The sequence below is a fragment of the Pongo abelii genome, chromosome 11 (assembly GCF_028885655.2).
Source record: "Pongo abelii isolate AG06213 chromosome 11, NHGRI_mPonAbe1-v2.0_pri, whole genome shotgun sequence".
NCBI classification, from domain to species: Eukaryota; Metazoa; Chordata; class Mammalia; order Primates; family Hominidae; genus Pongo; species Pongo abelii.
Genome location: NC_071996.2, coordinates 44,707,576 through 44,725,871, shown reverse-complemented (window position 1 = coordinate 44,725,871; position 18,296 = coordinate 44,707,576). Strand labels below are relative to the sequence as shown.

Sequence of the window (18,296 nt, the reverse complement as noted above, 5' to 3'; positions counted from 1 at the left end):
GTATCTCATTGTGGTTTTGATTTGCATTTCTCTGATGGCCAGTGATGGTGAGCATTTTTTCATATTTTTTTGGCTGCATAAATGTCTTCTTTTGAGAAGTGTCTGTTCATATCCTTTGCCCACTTTTTGATGGGGTTGTTTGTTTTTTTCTTGTAAATTTGTTGGAGTTCATTGTAGATTCTGGATATTAGCCCTTTGTCAGATGAGTAGGTTGCGAAAATTTTCTCCCATTTTGTAGGTTGCCTGTTCACTCTGATGGTAGTTTCTTTTGCTGTGCAGAAGCTCTTTAGTTTAATTAGATCCCATTTGTCAATTTTGGCTTTTGTTGCCATTGCTTTTGGTGTTTTAGACATGAAGTCCTTGCCCATGCCTATGTCCTGAATGGTAATGCCTAGGTTTTCTTCTAGGGTTTTTATGGTTTTAGGTCTAACGTTTAAGTCTTTAATCCATCTTGAATTAATTTTTGTATAAGGTGTAAGGAAGGGATCCAGTTTCAGCTTTCTACATATGGCTAGCCAGTTTTCCCAGCACCATTTATTAAATAGGGAATCCTTTCCCCATTACTTGTTTTTCTCAGGCTTGTCAAAGATCAGATAGTTGTAGATATGCGGCATTATTTCTGAGGGCTCTGTTCTGTTCCATTGATCTATATCTCTGTTTTGGTACCAGTACCATGCTGTTTTGGTTACTGTAGCCTTGTAGTATAGTTTGAAGTCAGGTAGTGTGATGCCTCCAGCTTTGTTCTTTTGGCTTAGGATTGACTTGGCGATGTGGGCTCTTTTTTGGTTCCATATGAACTTTAAAGTATTTTTTTCCAATTCTGTGAAGAAAGTCATTGGTAGCTTGATGGGGATGGCATTGAATCTATAAATTACCTTGGGCAGTATGGCCATTTTCACGATATTGATTCTTCCTACCCATGAGCATGGAATGTTCTTCCATTTGTTTGTATCCTCTTTTATTTCCTTGAGCAGTGGTTTGTAGTTCTCCTTGAAGAGGTCCTTCACGTCCCTTGTAAGTTGGATCCCTAGGTATTTTATTCTCTTTGAAGCAATTGTGACTGTGAGTTCACTCATGATTTGGTTCTCTGTTTGTCTGTTATTGGTGTATAAGAATGCTTGTGATTTTTGCACATTGATTTTGTATCCTGAGACTTGGCTGAAGTTGCTTATCAGCTTAAGGAGATTTGGGGCTGAGACAATGGGGTTTTCTAGATATACAATCATGTCATCTGCAAACAGGGACAATTTGACTTCCTCTTTTCCTAATTGAATACCCTTTATTTCTTTCTCCTGCCTAATTGCCCTGGCCAGAACTTCCAACACTATGTTGAATAGGAGCGGTGAGAAAGGGCATCCCTGTCTTGTGCCAGTTTTCAAAGGGAATGCTTCCAGTTTTTGCCCATTCAGTATGATATTGGCTGTGGGTTTGTCGTAGATAGCTCTTATTATTTTGAGATACGTCCCATCAATACCTAATTTATTGAGAGTTTTTAGCATGAAGGCTTGTTGAATTTTGTCAAAGGCCTTTTCTGCATCTATTCAGATAATCATGTAGTTTTTGTCTTTGGTTCTGTTTATATGCTGGATTACATTTATTGATTTGCGTATATTCAACCAGCCTTGCATCCCAGGGATGAAGCCCACTTGATCATGGTGGATAAGCTTTTTGATGTGCTGCTGGATTCTGTTTGCCAGTATTTTATTGAGGATTTTTGCATCAATGTTCATCAAGGATATTGGTCTAAAATTCTCTTTTTTTGTTGTGTCTCTGCCAGGCTTTGGTATCAGGATGATGCTGGCCTCATAAAATGAGTTAGGGAGGTTTCCCTCTTTTTCTATTGATTGGAGTAGTTTCAGAAGGAATGGTACCAGTTCCTCCTTTTACCTCTTGTAGAATTCGGCTGTGAATCCATTTGGTCCTGGACTCTTTTTGGTTGGTAAGCTATTGATTATTGCCACAATTTCAGCTCCTGTTATTGGTCTATTCAGAGATTCAACTTCTTCCTGGTTTAGTCTTGGGAGAGTGTATGTGTCGAGGAATTTATCCATTTCTTCTAGATTTTCTAGTTTATTTGCGTAGAGGTGTTTGTAGTATTCTCTGATGGTAGTTTGTATTTCTGTGGGATTGGTGGTGATATCCCCTTTATCATTTTTTATTGCATCTATTTGATTATTCTCTCTTTTTCTCTTTATTAGTCTTGCTAGCAGTCTATCAATTTTGTTGATCCTTTCAAAAAACCAGCTCCTGGATTCATTAATTTTTTGAAGGGTTTTTTGTGTCTCTATTTCCTTCAGTTCTGCTCTGATTTTAGTTATTTCTTGCCTTCTGCTAGCTTTTGAGTGTGATTACTCTTGCTTTTCTAGTTCTTTTAATTATGATGTTAAACCAACAAAGATCAAAAGAGACAAAGAAGGCCATTACATAATGGTAAAGGGATCAATTCAACAAGAAGAGCTAACTATCCTAAATGTATATGCACCCAATACAGGAGCACCCAGATTCATAAAGCATGTCCTGAGTGACCTACAAAGAGACTTAGACTCCCACACATTAATAATGGGAGACTTTAACACCCCACTGTCAATATTAGACAGATCAACGAGACAGAAAGTTAACAAGGATACCCAGGAATTGAACTCAGCTCTGCACCAAGCAGACCTAATAGACATCTACAGAACTCTCCACCCCAAATCAACAGAATATACCTTTTTTTCAGCACCACACCACACCTATTCCAAAATTGACCACATAGTTGGAAGTAAAGCTCTCCTCAGCAAATGTAAAAGAGCAGAAATTATAACAAACTTCTCTCAGACCACAGTGCAATCAAACTAGAACTCAGGATTAAGAAACTCACTCAAAACCACTCAACTACATGGAAACTGAACAACCTGCTCCTGAATGACTGCTGGGTACATAACGAAATGAAGGCAGAAATAAAGATGTTCTTTGAAACCAACGAGAACAAAGACACAACATACCAGAATCTCTGGGACACATTCAAAGCAGTGTGTAGAGGGAAATTTATAGCACTAAATGCTCACAAGAGAAAGCAGGAAAGATCCAAAATTTTCAAATATTTGGTAGTTTCCTAAATATCTTACTATCATTTATTCTTACCATAATAACCATTATGATCTGAGAAGATAATTTATGTGACTTTCATAATTATAAATTAATTGAGACTTATTTTATCTTCCAACTTCTTGGTGAACACACCATGTGCACTTGTATAAAATGTGTATTCTAAAGATTTTGCATATTCTATTTTATAAATATCAATGAGATTAAGCATTTGTGAGTGGTCTTCAGATCCTCTACGTCTTTACTTATTTACTTTTTGGTAGATTGTTTAATTAATAGTTGAGAAAGAGGCATTAAAATATCTTCCCGTGGTTTAGAAGTTGTTATTTTTCCCTTTCATTTTGTCAATTTTGCTTTATGTATTTTGAGGCTGTTAGAAATATAAACATTTATCATTGCTATTTCTTCCTGATGAATTGACCTCTTTTTGTGATTCTGAAATGCCCCCTTTTTATCTGGTAATACTCTTTATCTTGCAGCCTATTTTGTCTCATATTAACATAACCATTCCAATCTTCTTATGCTTACTGTTTGCATGGTATATATTTTTTCTATTAATTTGCTTACAGTTTATGTATATCTGTGCGTTCTTTATACTTCTTGTAGACAACACACAGGTGAATCTTGTTTTTTATCCATTTTGATAATCTTTGACTTTCAAATGGAGTTTTTAGTTTATTAAAATTTATCATAATTAGTGTTGTGTTTGGATTTAACTCAAAAGAAGTACTTGTTTTCTATTTGATCTCACTGGTTTTTCTTCACTTTGTTCACCTCTCTTGTCTTCTTCTCTTTAATAAATTAGAAATTATTTTATTTTTGACATTTTTTTCTGTTCCTTTTGACATGTTTTGCTGGTTGTTATAAGGATTAAGACATACATCCTTAATTTTTTTCACAGCCTACTTAGAATTAATATTTTATCACTCTACATAAATGCAGGAACCTTTCAACGTAGGCCTGTTCAACACTCATGTGCCATTCTTCATCTCACTGTTTATATATGCACTGTATCTCCATATATTATAAACCCTAAAACATAGCATTAACAATTTTATTTTATACAACCATATTAATTTTAAAGAAAGTAGAAACAAATATATTTTTTCATTTAGCAATCTGATTTTATTTACCAACATGATCCACAGGTTAAACTATAATTTCATCGCTTGCATTGTTTCTTCATGCAAACCTGAGAAATATTGTCAGTGTTACAGTGTTCTGAGACCATGTTTGAAACTTAGAAAATGGATCTTACTATACGTAATTGCTCTTAAAAAACACAGAAAATGACCCTAACCATATGTCTATATTATAATACAATTCTGATGCTGCCAAAATAGACATATAAAATCAACAATTATTTTAAAATCAGAAAATTAATAGTTAAATGATTTGGTTAGTTAACACATGTTTTGAAACTTTTATTCACCCATTACAAAGGAACTTTTCTGCTATCTTGCCATGAATTTATTTTAATCAAATATCAATCTGCTTTTTTGCCATACTTTTATGTTCATATACATTTTTGTTTCCATGCTGAATCAGTGTCATCTTTTTGAAGATATTTTAAGGATCAATTAAGCATAACACATGTAGTATTGATAATGCACATAACTCAATTGATTTGAAGACCATATGAGCAACTATGACTAATTTTAGGCTTTCTGAGGAAATGACACCTGCATCCTGACTGCTGCCTGACCAGTCGCTAATTTTTAAATCCTCTCAAATGCAGAGATCTCAAAATGTGCAAATGCATTTCTTAGCATACAAAAAATACTGCTAAATATTTTACTTTATTTTTTTAATCGAGAAAATAAGCATACCTATTGCTTGAAGAAGGAGCCATTCCTCTAGATAAATATATGAGACATTTTTGTTTGATCCTTAACAGAGCATTTTGGTCTATTTGTTTTCATGTGTTAAAATAACACAATTATTGGAAATTATTGCCACAGACTGTTTTATTTTGAAAATAAAAAATCCAGAATCAGAAGTTTGGTCAACCTTCCAGACTAAGAATAAATTAACTTGAGCTTAAGAATAAATTAACTTGAGCTTTATTTTATATTGTGGTTTGCACCCTCCCTACACTCCTATATATAATATGTTTTAATACAGAGAGAGTTTTTGATGTCTGTTGAAAGAACTGCATAGAAAAAGTCTGCACCTCACCTTCCTCTGTACCAAGACTTGTTTGTCTCATAAAATGAATAGAAAAATTGGGAGAAAGGTCAACTTGTGTTATCCTTTTAAAATAATAGAAACAATGTGGAAATACTGTATTTCCTAAAGAGTGCTCTTAGTTCCAAATAAGCAATTCTGATGAGGCACATACAGGGAGCAAATTTTAAAGGAGGGTTTTCCTTAGATATGTATATTGCAAATTTTATAATAATTTGTAGGCATTTGATCTGCCCCCAATGACCTCATCCCACCTCCCCTTTAGTTTGAAATCTTTTCCTTCTCCAGCTCCTTGCATTTCTGCACCATTATGATCTTTTCACCTGTATGTCTTCTTCATGCGCCCCTGTTTCATGGCTTGACTTTATTTTTCATCTTTGCTTAACTGAACTCTTTTTCATCCTTTAAAACTCATGGCATTGCTTATTCTAGGAAGGTCCCTCTGATTTGAGGATATTTTATTCTAATCCAAATTTTAGTTAAGAGTTTTTGGGTATTTTTTAACTTTTTTTTTTTTTTTTACGTTCTTTGGAATATAGAGTTGGAATGTTCTGGTTCTGTGTTAGTCAGCTCGGCCACCAGAACAAATCCCACAATTCCCGCTTCCAGAATTGTGATGTGTAGCCCCATCTGTGGCTTCAGAGTTAGAAATTTGTGTTCTAAAATTCTGGAAGCTGGGATGTCAATGATCAAGGTGACGGCAGATTCAGTTTCTGCTGGGGGACCTCTTCCTGGCTTCCTGCAGGCAGCTGCCTTCTTTGCTTTCTCATGTGGCAGAGAAAGAGAGAGAGAGAGCGCTCTTTGGTGTGTCTTATATAAGGACATTGATCCTATTGGATTGGGGCCCCACCTTTATGATTTCATTTATCGCTGAAGTTTCTATCTCCAGACACAGCTGCCCTGGGTTTTAAGACTTCAACATATGAATTTGGGGAAGACACAGATATTCACTCTATAACAGATTCTTTGAGTAGTTCCTTTAAAATCTGAGAAACAAAGATGCACAAGAGGGCAGCTGCCTGCAAGAAGACAGGAAGGGGTCCCCCAGCAGAAACCAAATCTGCTGTCACCTTGATCTTGGACATACCGGCTTCCAGAATTGTAAAGAAATAAATTTCTAACATTGAAGCCACAGATTTGGTGTGTCTTATATAAGGACATTGATCTTATTGTTTTATGTAAAAACAACTGTTCTGTAGCCTCATGGATCATGCCTTCAGGGTCATAAGCAGTAATATCACCTCACTCTTGAACTAGAAGTGGCATCATTACAAAATGTCATGAATAGTAGATGGGATTGTCACCCAAAATGGAGTCAGATTCCCATCCTTTTTCATTCCCCCCAGGCCCCACCCACTAATCCTCTGTGATTCCAAGAGTCCCTGGGAATTATTTTTTGTTTGTTTTTCATTTACCCTTGATTTTCTGATGTCCTGGGTATTTTCATTTTCCCTTCAGATCCACTCCTTATTCTAACCCAGTCTTGACACAGCAAATGATTGGATTAATAAGTATAGTTCTTTATTAGCTATATTTTCAGTCCTCAGTTTGTTGTGTGTTATTGTTACAGATTTAGTCCGTAATATCTAGAATCATTTTGGAGTCTGTCATTTGGACCATCCCGAATTTTCTCCTGAAATGCAAAACAGGAAGGAATAAGTGTTTCCTTTGTGCAGTAAAAATAAATAGTTAGGACAGTAAATCAAAACTCCAATCAGTATGTCCCTCGTTTATGGTGGCTAACTAATATAGAGGGTTTTTTTGTTTTTTTTTTTTGAGACAGAGTATCGCTCTGTCGCCCAGGCTGGAGTGCGGTGACATGATCGCGGCTCACTGCAAGCTCCGCCTCCCAGGCTCACGCCATTCTCCTGCCTCAGCCTCCCAAGTAGCTGGGACTACAGGCGCCCACCATCACGCTGGGCTCATTTTTTTGTATTTTTAGTAGAGACGGGGTTTCACCGTGTTAGCCAGGATGGTCTCGAGCTCCTGACCTCGTGATCCGCCTGTCTCGGCCTCCCAAAGTGCTGGGATTACAGGCGTGAGCAACCACCCCCGGCCCTAATATAGAGTTTTCCGAAGAGCATTTTGGATTAAGTAAAATGTTGATAGAGCTTGTTGAAGAGTGAGGAGTGAATTTTATCTTATAGAAATAGAACACTGGATTTACCATCTTGGTAAGGCACAATAGAGGAAATGAAAGGGATCAACTGAATATTACAGAGAAAAGGAGAGAGGAAAAGCCAAATTACCCAAGCATGAATAGAGAGAGCAATGGTAGGATTAAAATTCTGATATGAGACATATTGTCTCATGGATCTCTTGAATTTGAAAGGTGTGATTTTGTTCATTCTTTCCGCTTCTCATTTGCATGTAGGCCTGGATTGCTGAATTTAGATGATTTGCTCATATAAATTCACTTGATGACTTGTTGAATATGCCTTCTTTCAAAGAGGACCAAATGGAGAGAAAATATATATAACAATTAGGATGTCTGAAAAAAATTACAGTAGTCCTTTGAAATGAAGACACAGATGGGAAAATATCGTTCTTGATTTTTCTGAAAATACATTCCTTTTCTGAGGAGGGGGAAGCCTGTGATAGCTACACATAACTGATTAGATGGATAGTGCTATTAAATTTAACTGTAAGATCCAACTGCAACCTACCTGGAAATGTTCTCTAGAAAATGATGAAGGTGATTGGTGTAACAGAGCTTCATTTGAAGGAGGATATATAAATATAAATATAATGCTATATTTAGCATTATAGAAAAATCACTGTGTTTGGTCTGAGGAAGACAAAGAGGATGATAAAATAATACAATGTAGTTTTTACCTCGTGCTGGTATAGTGGTCTTAAGGGTGCGAAGATCATTGGTGGATCAGTGCTTGGGCCCTCAAACTGCAATGCACTACCACTTTGAAAATACAGAGCCTATGGCACAGAAAGACTTTCTCTCAATAATGGTTTAGAGAGTTCCTGACAGAATCTGGAGAATTTTGCATGCAGACTAAATAAAGCTAATCCATAGTCCCAGAGATTTGTTCTCATGGTATATGGAAACTTATGAATGATTAGAAAATAGTTTAGAGTTGAACTACCTAGACATTTTTATTTTTCTTTCTGTCTTCCTGCCCCTACTTCACTTGCTTTTTATTGTTGTTTAAGAAATGCTGTAATATTCCATATGGTGCATCAGCCTTCAGGACCTGGAGAACATTTCCTCTAGCTAATTTAACACCTGTATATTCTCCCAGACATAGCTGGGTCTGGTAGCCTCATGGATCATGCCTGCCTTTCATGAAAGAGGCAGAACTCACCGTTCTTATTGAGGAATCTGTTTATCAAAGTACCTTGCCACAACATTGTAGCTTGTTTCTAAATAGAAAAAATATTGATCCCAAATATTCAGTACTCCTTTTGTTCTGTATAAAATAAAAGAATTTCTGATTTTAATATTCTTAAAAGCTAAATTAGCAACGTAACAGCTTAGCTGCGTAAAGTGTAATATGTAACAAATTGCTGTATTAAAATAGAGATCTAATGATACCTTCATTAACTTGATCACTGAAATGGCAAACCCTTTTCCAACATAACAGTTTCTATAGATACCACATGCTTATGATCAAAATTGCTTTTCTGAATGTGTTTTTCTTTCCCATTTGATTGTATTTTATATCTTCTTTCTGGCTGTAAGTTACAATTAAACATAAGGAAAAATAGTGCAAGGCAAAATATACTCTGCATCTGTTTTACTGCTCAAATAAATACACAATCTGCACAAAACAGATTTTCCTAGTGGGCAAATTTCAAATGACTCCCTAGATAGGTTCTAGATTTTTTTAAATGCCACCAGGGATGCACCAAATGTTGCTGGAGGAAATTTCCATGTATTCTAACTACCTACCAAACAGCTAAATACTCTGTCAAAAATGTTTAATTTAAGCTCTTATAATAATTGTTACCACAAAGGATGGATCCTGGTTGATAAGTAGATTTTTATCCCCAAGTAGAAATATATTTACCTATTAATTATTATTTTGCAAACATACAAACAATTGTTTTGGGAAAAGAGCCTTTGAAACAAAAGGAAACTTTAAAAAAAAAATCAATGAAAATGATTGATTTGTAGAAACTGTCATTTTTTTCCTCTATAACATTCAAAGAGTTTTATTGTTGTTTTGTTGTTGTTTAGTATTTTTTCCTATATATTATAATAATAAAAATAAATCAGACCACTAATGAGGAACCAAACAAAATATTATTCTATTTTCCATGACAACAGTTTTTTGTTTGAAATTTTATGCAGATAATTTCGAATTAAATTATGGAGAAAATTATGGCAAGGAACCAGTGGACCAAGGAACCATACTGAAGCCTAAGGCAAAAGGAAAATTTAGTAATGCTGGATTTATCTTTACTACAATTTTTGATATTTTGTCCACCACAGATTTTTTGGATTATTTTTGATTTTTTTAAATGTTGCATTAAAATAAGATTTCTCTTGGTTACTGAGGTTTGGCATGCTCTTAAATTTTGCATGTAAGATAAATGTCTCTCTCATCTCGTTACCTTCACTGTCGTCATAGTTTTGCAAAAAGTGATATGTTATAATTATTAAAATTATTGAGCAATAGTCTGCATATGTTAAATTCTATTTTAATTATTAAAAACTGAAAAAAGTATTATGAATTTCACAACTCTGATTCATTTCAGCTTAGGCATCATGATACTATCAGCCATTAGCCCCAAAGATCTCCAAATAATTTGGCTTGGACCCTCAGCAGAGGTTGTGTCATCATAGTGATATTTTATTTAGGTTAGTGAAGTACTTCATAGTTTATGGAATGTAAGACTATCACTTTAGTTAATATACTCAATAGTTCAGATGTTTCCACATTGATGTACTTTTTTGTTTCCACATTGACATATTGTTTTAAATACTCTGATTCAAGCTACATTTATTTATCCCTTATGATGTTGAAAGATCTTACAAAAACCTTTTCCATGCTCAAATTATATTTAGAAAAGCTGCATAGGGCATCCTCTCTTGAAACTTCATAGTTCACATTAGTATGTTAAATACTCTGAAATGTTCTGTAATAAATGCAATTGTTTAATTTTGATTAATTCAGTTTTTCTCAAATTATTGACCCTAAAATCTTTTAGTGCATTTTTGGTACATGAAACTTTTTAGCCTTTATAAGTACATAGGTTTATTAGTTCATTCTTGCATGGCTGTAAGGAAATACCTGAGACTAGGTAATTTGTAAAGAAAAGAAGTTTAATTGGCTCATGATTCTGCAAGTAGCGCAGGAAGCATAACACAAACATCATTTAGCTTCTGGGGAAGCCTCAGGAAGCTTTTACTCAAGGTGGGAGATGAAGAGGGAAGCAGGCATATCACATGGTGAAAGCTGGAGCAAGAAAGAAAGAGTGGAGAGGAGGTGCCACACACTTTTAAATGACCAAATCTCACAAGAACTCACTATCATAAAGATGGCACCAAGCCATGAGGGATCCACTGCCATAATCCAAACACCTCCCACCAGGGCCCACCTCCAGCACTGGAGATTGCAGTTCAACCTAAGATTTGGGTGTGGACAAATACACAAACTATATCAATATAATTTCTCAGAACACAATTTAGGAAATACAATTTTGAAAGAAATTAATAGACATTTGTTATACTGCTATACAATAGCATTTATAGTACTTTTTCAGCCTCAATATTATTAGAATGCAAATGGATATGTGTTTGGCATTATTTCACATGTATATGACCTGATTTTATAGCTTTGGAAACTAAAGAAGATAAGGGAAAGAGGTCAAAGATGAAATTACTTTTCTAACCCTAAACCGTATATTAATTCAACAGAAAATGATCCTTCGAAAAGCTCAAGAACTGTATTCTATTTCAAATATAAGTCCTTGAGATATTTACAATGTCCAATAAACCCATTAGTTCTCCTTTTCATATACTTTCCAACATCTTCGAATATCTAGACTTTCTAATATCTATCCTGTCTTTTGTCAGGTGCTTTGGTAAGTATTCTATGCTTTCCTAACCAGTTTCAAAGTTTTCTTGTCTTAGTACACATGCCTACTCCTCAAAGAAGTGTTTTAGGGATGATCCAAGCTGTTACTTAGATATTTCTCATCATAAAATTCCTCTACTATCCGGTGATGCCTTTGAAGCTAAAAGTTGTGCTCTATTATTTAAATAAATTACAATGGGTGGCATATTGCTAAATAAACATAGGTTTATCATTACAATTTCTAACTTAATTAAAGTAGCCAAATTATGGATAATTGTTAAAGTTTTGATAAATATCCTTCATCAGGAAGAAATTTTATATTATTTTCTTTTTTAAAATGCCAATTGAGACATTACCAAGTGGTAGAGGGTAATGCTGAATACCATCTGGCATGGTTAAAAGTCTGGACTATGTGGCAGTTATACCAGGGATCAAAGTCCATGTTCTTCTTTTATATGTTGCTGGAAATTAAAATGTCACCTGGAATGTATATTACTATAAAATGGAGATTTTGCCGTACTTCTAAGAGGAATAAATGGCACAATATATTTGAAAGAGCCTAGTAGCTCCTGTCAGTTCTCAGGAATTTCTTAATGAAGGGTGGCAGAATATACTACCCTAAAGCATGCCTCTTTGACAAAGGATTCATTTGAGATAAAGACACTTGAACAACAGCAAATCCATGAAGAGCATTTTAATCTCCCTTTTCTTATTGAAAACAGGAGATAAAAACTCCCTTGTGGAAGATGCCCTCCCAGTACCAGGAGAAAAAAATAATTCTTCCAAGGCATGTCATAGCCGAGAAAATTCCGCACAAACTGACCTTGTTAAAATAATTCTTAACTTTTTTATGTCTCCTCACACAGTTTTGTTACTTTAACCCCATATGAAATTTAGGTTTTGTCAATTCTTTGTGTCTTTATTTTCTTATGAGGGCTCATGTGTCCTGTAAAATGTACATAACATTTGTATGCCTTTCTCCTGTTAACCTATCTTATGCCAATTTAATTCCCAGGCCTAGCTGAAAATCCTGATAGAAGTAAAGTTTTGCCTCCCTTACACTAAGTACTTACTGGGGACACTGTATCATCTTCAGCATTGCCTTTCGTCAAAATAGGCACTTAACATAACATTAACATTGCATACACAGGACCCCATAGAGTGAAAGCAGAAAGTATTTTATTTTCACCCATTTCTTTGCCTGTGGATAAGATGTCACTCTGGTTCCATCACTTTTTAAGTCACTTCTATATAATAATAGACTGTTGATCATCTTTATTTTCCCAAGTGGTTCAATAGGTGATATGGTTTGGATGTTTGTCCCCTCAAAAAATCTCATGTCAAGATGTTATTCCCACGGTTGGAAATGGGACCTGGTGGGAGGTGATTGGATCATAGGGGTGGAACCCTCAGGAATGGCTTAGCATCGTCTGCTTGGTGATGAGTGAGTTCTCAGTTCACATGAGATCTGTTTTTGTTTTTTTTTTTTCAAAGAGTCTGGTACCTCCTTCTTTTTCTTGCTCCCTCTCTCACCTCACCATGTGATACCACAGCCTTCCCCTTTGCTTTTCACCATGATTGTAAGCTTCCTTAGGCCCTCACTAGAACCCAAGCAAATGTTGGTGTCATGCTTGTACAGCCTGCAGAACCATAAGCTATTTAAACTTCTTTTTTTTAGAAATTACTGAGCTTCAGGTATTTCTTTATAGCAGTGCAAAAAAAGACTAACACATAAAATTGATACAGAGGAGTAGAGCGCTGCAATAAAGATACCTGAAGATGTAGAAGTGGCTTTGGAACTGGGTAGTGGGCAGAAGTTTGAAGAATTTGGTGGGCTCAGAAGAAGAGAAGAGGATGAGAGAAAGTTTGGAACTTTGTAGAGATTGGTTACCTGGTTGTAACCAAGATTGCTGATAGAGATGTGAACAGTGAAGGCCAGGCTGATGAGGTTTCAGATGGAAATAAGGAACTTACTGGGAACCAGAGTAAAGGTCACATCTGTTATGCACTAGCAAAAAACTTGGCTGCCTTAAGTCCAGGTAATAGGGATCTGCAGATGTTTGAACTTAAGAGTGATAATTTAGGGTGTCTGGTGGAAGAAATTTCTAAGAAGCAAAGCGTTCAAGAATTAGTATGACTGCTTCTAATAGCCTATGATCAGATGAGAGCAAAGAAAGGACTTAAAGTTGGAATTTATATTTAAAAGGGAAATGGAGAATAAAAGATTGGAAAATTTGTGACCTGGTCATGTAACAGAGAAAGAATCCAAGCAGGCTGCAGAGCAACCATTTGCTAGAGAGGTTAGAATGACTAAAAGGGAGCCATATGCTAATATCCAAGACAATGGGAAAAAGGCTTTGAAAGCATTTCAGAGATCTTGAAGATAACCTCTCCATCATAGGCCCAGAGGGATAGAAGGAAATAATGGTTTCAGGGGCCAGGCCCGGAGCCCCACTCAAAGCACTGTTTCAGAGAGTTCAAGTCATAAACCTTGGTGGCATCTACCTGGTTTTAAGTCTGCAGGTGCCCAGAATGCAAGTATGAAGGAAGTTTTTTGGCTTCCACCTAGATTTCAGAGGATGTATGAGACAGCCTAGATGCCCAAGCACAAGCTTGTTGCAGGGGCAGAGCCCTCACAGAGAACCTCTACTAGGGCAGTGCAGAGGGGAAATGTGGGGTTGGACCCCCAAACGGAGTCCCCACTAGGGCATTGCCTAGTGGAGCTGAGGGAAGGAGGCTGTTGCCCTCCAGACCCCAAGATGGTGGAACCACGGGCAGCTTGCATCCTGATCTGGGAAAAGCCACAGACACTCAGTTCCATTCCATGGAGGCAGCCATGTGTGCTGTGCCCTGCAAAGCCATAGGGGCAGAGCTGCCCAAGGCCTTGGAAGCCCACCCCTTACAACAGTGTGCCCTGGATGCAGGGCATGGAGTCAAAGGGGATTATCTTAAAGCTTTAGGATTTAATGACTGCCCCGCTGGGTTTCAGACTGCCTGGGGCCTGTAGCCCCTTTCTTTTGGCTGATTTATCTTTTTGAAAATGAGAATGTATACCAAATGCCTGTAATACCATTGTATCTTGGGAGTAAATAATTAGTTTTTGATCTCACAGGTGGAAGGAATTCATCTTCAGATGAGACTTTCAACTTGGGACTAGGAGTTTGGGACTTTTAAGTTAATGCTGGGATGAATTAAGACTTTTCAGGACTATTGCAAAGGCATGATTGTATTTTGAAATGTGAGAAAGGAATGAGATGTGGGGGGCAAGGGGCAGAATGATATGATTTAGATGTTCAAATGTAATTCCCAATGTTGGAGATGGGCCTGGTGTGAGATGATTGTATCATGTGGATGGATTGCTCATGGATGATTTAGCACCATCCCCTTGATGATGAGTGAGTTCTTGGTCAGTTAGTTCACACAAGATCTGGCTGTTTAAAAGAGTCTGGCACCACCCCCTTCTCTGTCTTGCTCCATCTCTCACCATGTGATACCACCAATTTCCTCCTGTATCTTCCACCATGATTGTAGGCATCCTGAGGCCCTTACCAGAGTCTGACCGGATGTTGGTGCCATGCTTCCTGTACAGCCTGCAGAACTGTGACCCAATTACATCTTTTTTCTTCATAAATTACCCAGCCTTACGTCTTTCTTTTTAGCAACACAATAACAGACTACCATGATAGGTAAAATATTCAATTTAAATTAATGACAAGATCTTCAAACTGTGAAGTTAAGATTCTTTTCCCTTTTTCCTCTTGGTAATGTTTTAGGTCAGAAATGAACTTTTTCCTCCACCTCTCCACCACCTTTCAAACTGTGGCTTTGACTTCTTCAGTGTTTTAGGATGTGTTGGAAAAATGAGGCAAGGTAAGTTACAGGAAATGTATTGCTTGCTGGGTACTGGTGTCATCTCACTTTGGCCTCCTCTGAGTTTGATAGGTTTTCTAAGCTAGTTCTTTCTCTCATGGGAATAGTTTCTGCTTCTCCAGGATTTTGCTGAGACTGTCCCTTCTGCATTAACATGTCATGAAGAGGATTAATTTCATCTTTCAGCCCCTGGACATTTCTCAGTCTACCTCCTTTGCTAGGTTGCAGTGACCCTTCAGTGATTATTCATTGACAGCATTTAAAATGTCACCAAGTCTGCTGTCTTCCATGGGGCCCATATTGGTCCATGAAAAATATCCACATATAATTTTCCCGTATCTGAAGTCAGAGGTTAGCCAGTTCTCACTTATATTAGTACTTTGGGGATTCCATAACAACGTACCACAGATTGGATGGCTTAAACAACAGAAATTCATGCTTCACAATTCTAGAGGTTGTAACTCCCTGATCAATGTGTTGGCAGTGTGGGTTTGTTCTGAGGCCTCTTTTCCTGGCTTGTAGATGACCATTTTCCCCGTGTCTTCACATGGTCTTTACCCTTTGTGTTTCTGTGTCCCAATCTCTTTTTACAAGGATACCAATCATATGGAATTAGGGCCTGCTCTAATAATATCATTTGACCTTAATTCCTTCTTTTTTAGGACCCTATCTCTAAATACAGTCACATTATAAGAAACTGGGGGATAGAACTTCAACATATAAGTTTTAAGGAAACAATGCAGTCCATAACATCAGTATAGGCCAAATTTTCTCTGTCTCTCTCCACTATTCTCTATGGTTAGCCACAGCCTATGCATCATACATTGAAACTTCCCAGGACACTCTAAAAACTAAGATTCTATTTCCTGCAAGCACCAGGAGACAGATAGATATATATCTCAGGTTTTCTGAGTTGTCCCCTGTAATTTATCCCACTTTACTTGAGGGGACAAAAGAAAAAATTGCACACCTCAGCAATTTTATCTAAATATATTTTCTTTCCTGGCCTTCTTTTTCAGTTGCCACCCTTTTTACATGTTTGAGGTGGCTATTAGGCCAAGATTTGCAAAACATTTTTTCAAGCCTATCACAAATTTTCTAATAACTCATATTAAAATACACAAACAATTAATTTGTTCACACACATTTAGAGACTCGGCTACATTGGGGGAAAATAAATTAGATTATAGCAGATAAATTTTCTCACTTTTTAGGTATAAAAAATACAGATTTTCCAATTCTTTCTGTTTTTGCAAATTATTTGAACAGAAAGAAGCAGAGACAGAGGGGCTGACAAAGGCTATGTTCACAGAGTCCCTAAGATGCCTTGATGAAATTTGCTTTTCCACATCTCAGTTTTATCATTGATTCTTAACATTCAGAGGGTCCCAAAGTTTACTAAAATGTTAGGATTTTCCTCATCCCTTTTCCTGAACCTTATAGGAGACAGAAAAATCTGTTCTTTAAGATTATTTTGTATTGCTGCTACACATTCTCTTGATAAGCCAGAGAAAGGGAGTAAGTACAGGCCTGAGAGAGAGTAGAACCTACCATGTATAACACATGTGTGCACATGCACACACACACACGCACACAGACACACACACGCACACAGACACACACACACACACATCCCACATCAGAAAGAAATTTGGCAGTATAGAGATGATGCTCAATATTTTCTGAAAACTTGGAGAAGAGAAAAAATTGAATAGGCAAAAATGATAGGTAATATTTTGGCAGTATCTTTATGTACACCAGGTATAAAACCTGACTCAATGGTAAGAACTTGATTTTTTTATTTAAGACAGAGTGGCTGAAGGATCCTTAGATAATAATATTTTTTAAAAAAATTAGATATATATTCAGAGGACTTAACATCATCATAAACTTGATACATTAAAAAATGACATATTAGCTATTTTTTTGTCTTTTGAAGTCTTTAAATTTAGGGAGCTAGTATTTCCTTGCTCCCAAATACATTTGAAAACATAGCCTCTAGAATTAGTAAGCTAAATTATGCTTCCAAATGTGCTCCTATACACAAAACTACAAAGTGGAGCCTATGCTCCATTTCCTTTATGCACTATTTCTCTTCATTCAGATGGAAGATATACTGATCCAGCTATCAATATATATTTGGCCTGTGAAACTTTAACTTTTTGTAATTTGAGAACGATATTCACTAATAAACCTAACATTAATAAAGTCTCTTTGTCTTTGTCTTTGTTTTTCCATTCATGTAGTTTTTTTAAAATTACTTTTAAAAATTATTAATTTGGTCCAAATTAATCCCATTATAGATCAATGCTTTGTAAGTATTATTTAAAATAAATTACCTTTTCCCATAACCAACTATTTCATGAAGTCCAGCTGTTTCTCTTCTACTCTTGTTACTCTGTCGTATCCAATTTGAAAAGAATCAGCAGTTTTACAACGTGTATTGTGTCAGAGTGAACATTAGAAAATGATCAACTCAGTTGAACCTATAGAGAAGGAAAAAAAGAATAAACTATTCTATTATGGTGATAATATAGGAATTAATATATTTATTTCAAAAAAGTGTATAAAATCTATATGATATTAAAAACTCAATTACTTCCTTTCCAAAATAAGGGTCAAGATACAACAGAGTTGATGGATTTCTACAGCAGTAATGCCAAGCATTTTCTGTCATTTATTAGATTGTGAGAATAGCGTCACCCAGCATCTGGATTGTTCAGTGGATGCCTCCCAGCAATGTGTTAAATAGATCTCCTCCTATATTTCAAGCACTCATACCTAGCTGCTGATATGTTTTCCTGAGATAAGAGAAAGATATATTTACCCATTAATGAAGAGAATTTCAGAAAGCTAATTTCACCAACTCTTGCCTCATCATTCATTTTCTTCATTTTCTCCCTGGCTTCTTAGAACAATGAGAAAAGTGACTGAGAAATCTTGAATATGAATGTGAACTGACATCAAAGATATGATAAATCGAAAATACTGGCTATCTTTTCAAGTAGTGTCACCCTGCTTTCTATTTCTATTGTATTCCTTGATAGTGTGTAGAAAATGTAAAAAATGTACAGCCCTATTTCCTTTCTTTTCCTCCTCTGAAAAAATTCATAT

The 18,296-nt window shown here is 36.2% G+C and overlaps 1 long non-coding RNA gene across 1 annotated transcript; it reads right to left on the bottom strand.

Moving 5' to 3' along the window:
* Window positions 1–6,775: 6,775 nt before the first annotated feature.
* LOC134759561 (uncharacterized) lies at window positions 6,776–18,091 on the bottom strand. Its single transcript, XR_010135910.1, has 4 exons — window positions 18,010–18,091; window positions 17,522–17,668; window positions 8,110–8,208; window positions 6,776–6,907 (listed from the first exon to the last, which is right to left on the bottom strand). It is a non-coding gene; the product is annotated as an uncharacterized LOC134759561 (long non-coding RNA).
* Window positions 18,092–18,296: the final 205 nt, after the last annotated feature.